Genomic DNA, 10,211 nt, shown 5'->3' with positions numbered 1-10,211 from the left:
TGCTGAAAATCACAATACTGCATCTGTGCCTACTTATTTTGTGATCAGTGGCCATGTGGATGCCTAAACCTAAGATTGTCATTCTCTTTTTTTTGCCTCTGCCTACACATCTAAATCAAACTGGTAAGTTAGCATGTCATTTATTTATAAAGCAACACCACATCAGTCTAATCTTCCAAGAGCAAGGGCCTAAAATATTCAGAGATGCGCAATTAAGATCATGCTGTCACAAATGAATGATATGATACTAAATCTATAAAGTTTGTTATCCAATCATTCCCCTTCCATAATGATGTGACCAATTTAATTGGGGATCTTAATTGTGCATCTTAATTGGGGATTGACTTATCTCCTCCCGTCCAACGTGAGGCGACCATAGCGGCAACGCAAGAGGGCACCACGCCGAAGGGCTGCGCCACAACCAGGCCCCCAACGGCACCGCTCACAAACATACACATGATGCACTGTTTCTAATTTTTTGTTTTTCTTCTCAGATTGTGCCTTGCTCAATCTGCACTGATGCACACCTTTGAGAAAACTATGTTGTAACTTTATCACTTTTCATAAGGAAAAAGCTCATGATTTCTCAGACTCTCCCTCCACCACCGGTTGTTAGCCCTTGTCCTCTGTTGGCCCTCCAACGGCCACGACCCATCATTTGGAGCGCTGGGATCTCACATCTCGCTTCAATGCTGTCGAACTTTACCACTGCTCTTCCATCACGCAACACCGAGTCAAAGCCTGTGGCACTACACAGCAGAGATCCCGCGGCCGCGGTTCTGCCCATGCGACATCAGCACCTACGGCCATGGCACTACCTCAATGCGACGGTGTCCCTGCGGCCTCGGTTCTGCTAGCCATTCGAAGCTTCCATCCTGAAGCAGAATGAGTTGTACTGATTACTGAACAAGTGTGACAAAAGTTGAATGAGGAGCATAACTTAAATCTGTATGTCCTTCTACTAAATGTACCCATGTATTCAGCATGACTGGAGCGTGCAGTTGCAATAATAGAAACTGAATTCACAAACAAAAAAGATGAATGTAAAAGTGGTCGTCCTGGCTATCACATGGAGAAAACAAAATTGAGTTGATTATAGCCTACAGGCTACAGCCAGGTTGGAAGATGCACACTCAACAAAAAAGACAAAAAAAGGAGAAGATGCACTCTCATATTTAGTCGTCTGATCTCTATTTTTTGGCTTTTGCTTCTTCAGGAGTTCAGACTTCGGACTGAACCTAGTTTTTCCATGCACTGCTAGGCTACTATGTGGAATCTATACCTGTCAGGTGTGAGGATGTTAACCATCCGGTACTCGTAGGATATATAACTATCAGGTACAACCTACCATTGAGGCCATGGCAATAATTTACCATGCAGCGGTGTACTTCTGTAGTAATCATTCTGAAAGAAAGTAAAAAACAGTGTACTTCTACTACTTCTGAATTTCATTGCGCCCTAATCCAGATCACACAATTACACTCACCTTCATATAATCTGAGTAAAATGAAGTACCAACATATGATCTGAAACAAAAAAGCATAGCTACCAACTCAAGGTCTAAACAAACCCAGACCTTTGCTACTTCTAGTAATTGTAACTATAAGTCTATAACCGATAAAAATTACCATCTGAAGAAGTGAAACACAGTTGTTCTACTTCTTGAGTTCTCAACTGAATGCACATATCAATCAAATTAAGATGCTTCACAGAGTACGAAAATGCATTAAGATGCTTCACTAAGTACGAGAATGCACATGTCAATCAATGAAACAACTGAACTATTGAAATACTGAACACACTGTCCAACTAAATCAAGTGAAGACTAAAAACTGAAATAGAAATCATAAATTAGCCTAACTGAAAAAGCAGAAAAGTCTGATCTATTGAAGAGAGAAACTATCAAGAATTATAAGGGTCCATTGAGATGGACTAAATAGTTATATTGACTTAAATACCGACAAATGGTGCAAGCACGATGACTAAATAAAGGGACAAAAAATTGAAGGAACGAAGAAGGAACAAAAACTGAACCTAATCAACTGAATGTGACATGAGTGATTTAACTAATGGACAAAATGTACTGCTTACTCTGCTACATTAATGAACAAACACTGAACAACTAAAAGAAACATGATCAAAATGAAACTATGCTTTTCCTAATAGGTGTAGGTCTGCGACAAATGAAACATGACTGAAACGAAATATCAAAAACTACAAGAAACATTAAACACTTAAAAGAATGATAGACAATGCACAGAAAATATGAAACTCGCCCATGGAAATTACAGAAGTACTCAACACAAAGAATAACCTAAAAACTAATTCCAGAGATCACACACACACACACATGATATTGTCTGTGGAGAAACATGTGCATCAGGGGAGAAACAATAGTCCAGCATTTACGCTTTGCAGGCTGCAATTCAAAGGACAAACGGTAAAGATAATTATCAGTGGTGATAGCACTTCAGAAAAAATATTGGTGACATTCCCCTGCATCTGGTAAAATAATGTTAAGAACAAAGTACGTTAATGGCAGACTTCATGTTAATGAAAATGAAAATAGTTTGTATTCCATATCAAACCGCTTTGTTCTGTAACCTTTTAACTTAACTTCAGTGTGACTTGATCTTGCCATTGATGGCTTTTTTATGAAGTCAGACATGGTGCATTATCTAAAAACTTCATACACAATCTAAAGAAAAGATCATTCTAGGAATGCAGATGCACCAACGCCATACAGATTTTAAATAAAAACTACTATGATGATGCATTCTTCATCAATAAGGCAGAATTGAAGAAAAAAAAATAAGTATGCACAAATCAGACACGATCACAACATCATATATATTGAGTGAGCGTGAACTTCGATACAGAAAAACAAGAAATATCATGAACAATAAAATATATATTTGCTCAAATTTTTGTTTTCAATGGCAAGCAAATAATTTGTTTACTTAGGAACTGATGTTTCATGTAACACACACCAAAGTAAGAAACATGATTCCTTTCTCTTTACTTGCAGAGATCAACAAATTATTGCGCTTACCTGATACAATTATTTTCTTTTGTTTGGAGCGTTCCCTGTGATCGTCAGGGATATCCTGCTGAACAATACGGAAATCCATCATCGGCAAAAATATCCAGTAGAAATCAAGCATGCGTAATAGGATAATAAACCCAATGTAAGGAGGAACCTTCATGGAGAAAACATCTCACTGAAGAGATGAGGTCATAACTAACTGATGCACACTTTCGACAATGAGGCTAGACAAACTACCAAAGGTCTTGGCTCAAAATCAGAGCAAACAAAGAGAAACTTTTTTATGTCGAGTCCACCTTATCGCACATAAGCTACAGGTTTGTATGATGAATGCATGTGTTGTTCCTATAATCAACGAATAGAAGGAATAAATGGGTAGCTTAGCAAGCTTAAGTGCAGTTGTCTGGTCTCTAATTCTCATTGGCAAAATTCCAGCTGAGTCTAACAGCTTAAGATCCTTCCCAAATGAACCCACATGTTTGAGGTTTTAAAATGTTAGAATTTAAAATAGATAAAACATCACACTATTCCCTACTAATATAAACTACAATATCCTTATACAACAGCTATAAATGTTTTCTAGGGACAACATCTAGCAATGTTAAGACTACATGTGCAGCTGAGAAATTTACTTCAGTTCTCTTGTGACACCTGGTCGAGGTGCTGCTGGATGCATTCTTTGTTTTAGCAAGCAATTAATCAAGGATAATTCACAAACATTTGGATATCCAACAATTCCATCCCAAACCTTCAAACAAAAACAAAGCACAAAAGAAACACTGAATAGGGTAAACAAATCATGATTATCTGGATGGTTTACTTAAATTGAAAATGGATCAAGAAATTATTGACTTTAGACAAGCCTGACAAACAAATCTAATGTAACCAACATGGTGCTTTACCATTCATTAAAGCAAAAGGTCAAACTATAGCCTTTAGAGTCCAGGATGGGATGCAAGAAATTGACCACCGTTGGCTCCTTGCTCTTGCTGGTCCGGCCGTCAAACAACCTCAGCCTTCAACTCCTCCTGCACACCTGCAGCCGAGCCCTCATCCATGAGAAAAGGGGGAGGCGTGAGTGAGGGAAGTGGGTAGAGAGGATGCAAAGGCAAACCGTGAACCAACTTGAGCTCCTTCTCTTGCAACCCCTGTTGATGACCGCGTCCGCATCCGTCGCTCTGCCAACTCCTGCTGCTTTAGCCAGCAGGCGTCAGATCCATCCGACATCCCTACCTCCCCTGCATCTCCACCCCACCATTAAGACCTTGACGCTCATGCTCTCCAGTATGACGGCCTGCACCCGATCCGGAACCACGGTAGGAGGGAATAGAGGAGGAAGAGGCGGCTGCATGGTGGAGCACGAGAGGGCGACCAGACAGAGACGAGGGAGGAGTAATAGCAGGCGTCCGCGAGGCTCCACAGCGGCAGCTGTGGTGATGCGGGGAGGAAGAGGTTGTGTGGATAGGAAAGGGAGCTAGGGTTTGTCTGGCGGCTGAAGTGGGAGTGGGACGAGGCGAGGGTAGGATTGGATGCGGAACGCGTGGAGCAGATTGGCCAATACTTCCTACACGCAGGGACAAAGAACCTAGGCAACAAGCACACAACGCGAGCCCATCCGTCATTGCCCAGCGAAAACGACTGTGAGGTGAAAATTGGGTTTTACTGGCTCAAACGCACCAAAAGATAGATCCAATGGCCAAGGAAGCCCAAATCAGGAGAGCCTCCTAGAGGCAAGTTGGCTAGCACCCTTATAGGTTTAAATAAGTCATTTTGACCTAGAAAAAAATCAGGAGAGGACTCTCGGGATGAAGCACCACCGTGTCGAGGCGGAACTTGGGCAGGAGCACTTTTTCCCTTCGGCGGAGCGATTCCGTCGGGGGAACTTCCCTCCCGGAGGGGGAAATCATCGTCATCATCATCACCAGCAACTCTCCCATCTTGGGGAGGGCAATCTTCATCAACATCTTCAACAACACCATCTCCTCTCAAACCCTAGTTCATCTCTTGTGTTCAATCTTTGTACCGAAACTATAGATTGGTACTTGTGTGTGACTAGTAGTGTTGATTACACCTTGTAGTTGATTACTATATGGTTTATTTGGTGGAAGATTATATGTTCAGATCCATTATGCTATTTAATACCCCTATGATCTTGAGCATGATTATCATTTGTGAGTAGTTACTTTTGTTCTTGAGGTCACGGGAGAAATCTTGTTGCAAGTAATCACATGAACTTGATATGTGTATGATATTTTGAAAGTATGTATGTTGTGATTCCCTTAGTGGCGTCGACTACATGACACTTCACCATATGTGGGCCTAAGGGAATGCATTGTGGAGTAGTTATTAGATGATGGGTTGCGAGAGTGACAGAAGATTAAACCCTAGTTTATGTGCTATTCCGTAAGGGGCTATTTTGGATCCAAAAGTTTAATGCTATTGTTAGGGATATAACTATTAGTATAACCCGTGTAGGAGGGGCCGGGTTATACCTATGGCGATTCATCATATGAAGCCCACAAGGATACTAAGGATGGCGATTCAGTTAAGGGCCCATGGCCCAAGGGCGACTTAAGGCCCGTAGGGGTAAACCGCCATATATGTAAAGACTTGTATTGTAAGGCATGTAAAGATAGTCACCGAGCCAGACATGTTGTCTATGAGCCGGTCGGGACTCCGTGAGCCGCTGGACGTCAACCTGTGTATATAAAGGGACGACCCGGTGGCAGTTCAGGACAAGAGACAACAGATCGAAAGCTAGGTCAAGCGGATTCGCTCCCTGGTAATCGAGACATAAGTAATACCACCTCAAACTGGATTAGGCCTTTCCCTTCGCTGCAAGGGGCCGACCCAGTATAAACTCCCATGTCCTTTGTCCCGTTTAACCCCTTTAAGATACCTAGTTGCGATGGCTACATGACTAAGTCCGTTTGCTAGGACATCTGTCATGACCTTTCCACGACAGTTAGCGCCCACCATGGTGCCAGCGCACGGTGGTTTCGATTTCTTGAAGGTCAGCTTCGAAGGGCTCAAGGGATACGTCGTGGGCTGAATGCCCAAGTGTCGTCGCGGCAAACTCTACATCAATGATGCAGGCTGGGCCCCCAAGGCCGGCTAAATTGAGTATGGGTACCGGATCCCCTTTGGTGGAATCCACATCTTCATCGGCAGGATCGGCGAGCCGGGCCCTGAGCCGGACATCTGCACCGACATCATCGAGACGGCTCAGTGTGCGAGACCCGCCCGAGCTCAGCCCGCCGTGAAACATGCCTTCGTGGGATGCATCCATGGAGCGGAATTTGATGAAGGATTTATGTCTGGCAGTGAGACGGCCATCTACTCTGATGGTGAGTCGTCCACGGGCGAGACTACTTTGCTGTATCAACTGCAAGATGGTGGGCTTGGGGGCTATTCTGATGGCAACAGTATTCCGGACCCCTATGAGCTGCCAAACAGAGTCAGGATCTTCATGGCTGGCACGCAGCCTAGGCAAAACTCTTCAACCGCGGCAGCGATGACTTCCGGGTCAACACGGTGACGGCAGCCGGGGCAGGAGGCCCTGTACGCCCGCAGACTCAGGTTTTAATGGCTTTACTGGATAAATTGACGGCTCTGTTAATAGTCGTGGTTAACCTGGCGAATCAAGCTCAGCATGATGCGGAGGTGGCAAAGTTACGTGATGAGATAGCACTAGCCAAGGAAGACCTGGCGGCAGAGGACGTCAGGATAGCCGCAGAACGGGCTGCTTTGGATGCCCAGGCCTAACGGATTCAGTTGGAGGCTTTCCGGCTTACGATGGATCAAAACACTTCAAATAAAGTCATGAGGAGGAGGCACCAGACCCGTCTACCTCTAGTTTACGAGGCTAGAAATATTTTCCGCGCGCCTGGTGTCGGGACCAGTAACCCACCATAGACAAACCAGGCTGCGCCGCCGGGGCTGGGACCCCGGTTCAACCACGCATGACGGAACCCCCTCGTCTAAATACCGCTCCACCTCAGCATGTACCGACACCACTGGGTCATTATTCTAATCCTTTGGAGAACATGATTGCTGCGGCGGCACAATTGGCGGCTCTCCCGGTGGACAGCGACTCTCCAACGGCGGTTGAAACATGAAGGGTCAGAGAGCTTCTTCAGACGGCATTGGCACATCAGGAGGCATATTCTTACAGTTGATACATGATCCACTCAACCCCTCGCCCAAGTCAGAGTTATAGCAGGCACATGGATTCACCAGCCGTTTCAAGCAACGCCCAGCGTCGTGACCAGCCGCGAGGGCATGACCTGGCATGTGATGGAGCTCTTAACTTGGTCGATCAGGACAGAGTGCTCCAAAAAGCCGAGCAGGCGGATCAGCGGGCAGCTCAACAGCCCCTTTCGGTTTATCCAACGACTTCGACTGAGGCAGGCGTGACCTCTAGATCTACAGGTGTACCCTGTTTGGTGTCGGCTCTGCGTAATGAGCGTTTGCCCAAGGATTTGAAAGGACCTTGAAAGGTGCCTAATTACACAGCCGACTTAGATTGAAAGTTATGACATGGCAATGGAGTTATTGGAAGTCAGTGATGCTGCGTGTGCTAAGTACTTCACCATGATGCTCGATGGAATGGCCCGTACTTGGTTAAAGGGGCTGAGTTAAAGGCCCGGTTTATTCAGAACTTTAAGGACACATGCAAGCAGCCCATGTCGATTGTGGACTTGGTTATTTGCGCCCAAGAGGAGGGTGAATCAACGACCCATTGGGTGCGCCGGGTCAAAGCTATCATACATTCATCTGATAACATGAATGTCGGCTCTGCGGTCTTAATGTTGGAGAAAAATTGCCGCTTTTTGCCTCTTAAACAGAAGCTGGGGCGTTTCAAGCCTGATTGTAATGATATGGGGCAGCTGATGGCGGCTCTAATCAAATATGTCGACTCTGATAGTACCAAGGACCCCAAGTCTGACATGAGAAGACAAGGAAGGGAAAAAAGAACGGCAACGCCAACGGTCAGCAACATAACCCGGCGAATCAAAGGGGCAATGGTAAACCCAAGGTTGATGGTAGCTCGGAGTTTGTGGCTAACACCAATGCACAGGGCAATAATCAGCATCGTAAGGGGAGACCGCCTCCTCAGAACAATGGACCAGGTCCTACTCTTAAGCAGTTGCTTAATGAGCCCTGTCCAAAGCATGGCACGCCGGAGAAACTAGCTACTCACCTTTGGAAGGATTGTTCCATTATGAGGGCTTTCAAAAATTCTGACTCGTTTCACAACAATCATGGGCCGGGAGGCGGCTCAGGCGGCGGCGGTTCTCATGGCCCTGGTTATGGAGGTGGTGGTTTTAATTCCGGCTTCCAGGGCCACCACGGTAATCAGGGTGGTTATAACCAAGGTAATCAGGGTGGTTACAATCAGTAATCCGGCCAGGGGGGTCAGCAGCAGCAGCAATCCGGATATCAGAGTAATCCAAAGCAGCTAAACAGTGGGCAGTATCATGTTTTCACCACAAGTTTATGCAAGCGGGACCAGAAGCTCCACAAGCGGGCCGTGAACGCCGTTGAGCCGGCAGTTCCTCATTACTTGCGATGGTCTGAGCAGCCCATTATGTGGAGTAGAGCGGATCACCCTCCCCGGGTTGACGTCACTTAGCCTTGGTGGTGGCACCTCAAGTTGGTGGATACAAATTCACTAAGGTACTCATGAATGGAGGTAGTAGCATCAACATCCTTTATTATGAGACTTTCCGTCGCATCGGGTTAACTGATAAAAATCTTACGACATCCAACACTGTTTTCCATGGAGTTGTGCCTGGTAAGTCGGCGTACCCGGTGGGCAAGATTGAGCTGGAAGTGGCCTTTGGAGGTGAGCATGATTCTAGGGATGAGAAGTTAACCTTTGAAGTGGTCAAAATCAGGAGCCCGTACCACACTCTGTTTGGACGGCCGGCTTATGCCAAGTTCATGGCACGACCGTGTTATGTTGATCTATAGCTCAAGATGGGGGACCATCACAATGCATGGGAGTTGGAAGATAGCCCTGGAATGTGAAGAAGGTGATAAGGCCTATGTTGAGTCCGTCTGTGCCACAGAGGAATTGAAGTTTTATAAGGACAATGTTGACCCAGCGGATATGACATCTTTGAAAAAGCCAACTACAGAGCACAATCCGGTGTTGAAGTTTAAGTCGGCTGATGACACCAAGCTAGTTGATTTTGTCACTGGCGACTCATCCAAGCTATTCAGTATCAGTGCTAACTTGGATCCAAAAAAGGAAAGCGCGCTCATCGAGTTCATCCGTGAGAACCGGCACATCTTTGCATGGAAACCTTCTGACATGCCGGGTGTCCCAAGGGAACTCGCCGAGCACACTCTCAATATTGATCCAAAATTTAAGCCGGTCAAGCAATTCCTTCGACGGTTCAATGAGGAGAGGCGTAAGGCCATTGGTGGAGAAGTGGCCCGGCTCTTGGTGGCTGGGTTTATTGTTGAAGTTTTTCATCCAGAGTGTTTGGCTAACCCGATGCTAGTGCTTAAGATGAATGGCACTTGGCGCATGTGTGTGGATTACATGGACTTAAACAAGGCTTGTCTGGCTGATCCTTTTGCTCTCCCTCGTATTGATCAAATCATTGATGCTACGGCGGGTTGTGAGCGTTTGAGTTTTTGGATGCTTATTTTGGTTATCATCAGATCAAGATGGCAGTTAAGGACCAGGAGAAGACAGCTTTCATCCGTCCCTTTGGAGCCTTCCACTATGTATCTATGCCTTTCGGCCTCAAGAGTGCCCAGGCGACTTACCAACGGTGTGTGTAGAATTGTCTTCATAGTCAGATTGGGCGCAATGTTCATGCTTATGTGGACGATATTGTGGTGAAGTCCAGAGAGAAAGAAACTTTGATAGATGATTTGAAGGAAACCTTTGATAATCTCCGGGTCTACAAGATGATGCTTAACCCGGCCAAGTGCATTTTTGGTGTGCCAGTAGGCAAGCTTTTGGGTTTTCTGGTTTCTAACAGAGGCATCAAGGCTAACCCGGAGAAGATCAAGGCCATCACCTCCCTAGTAAAGCCGGCGTGTATCAATGATGTTCAACGTCTGGCGGGTCGTATTGCAGCGCTAAGCCGGTTTATCAGCCGGTTGGGAGAGAAGGCCATCCCTCTATATCAAATGATGAAAAAGA

The 10,211-nt window shown here is 45.6% G+C and overlaps 1 long non-coding RNA gene across 6 annotated transcripts; it reads right to left on the bottom strand.

Annotated features, from left to right (window-relative positions):
* Positions 1 to 224: 224 nt before the first annotated feature.
* Positions 225 to 4,603, bottom strand: LOC123070952 (uncharacterized). Of its 6 annotated transcripts, none has more exons than XR_006434027.1 (4): positions 4,161 to 4,603; positions 3,949 to 4,082; positions 3,679 to 3,794; positions 225 to 3,110 (listed from the first exon to the last, which is right to left on the bottom strand). It is a non-coding gene; the product is annotated as an uncharacterized lncRNA (long non-coding RNA). The 6 variants fall into 6 exon arrangements; XR_006434029.1 differs by having other exon boundaries at positions 225 to 3,107; XR_006434030.1 differs by having other exon boundaries at positions 4,172 to 4,603.
* Positions 4,604 to 10,211: the final 5,608 nt, after the last annotated feature.

The sequence above is a fragment of the Triticum aestivum genome, chromosome 3B, assembly GCF_018294505.1.
Source record: "Triticum aestivum cultivar Chinese Spring chromosome 3B, IWGSC CS RefSeq v2.1, whole genome shotgun sequence".
NCBI lineage: Eukaryota > Viridiplantae > Streptophyta > Magnoliopsida > Poales > Poaceae > Triticum > Triticum aestivum.
Note: the sequence above shows the minus strand (reverse complement) of the source record. Positions and strands in the feature narration are given on the sequence as shown.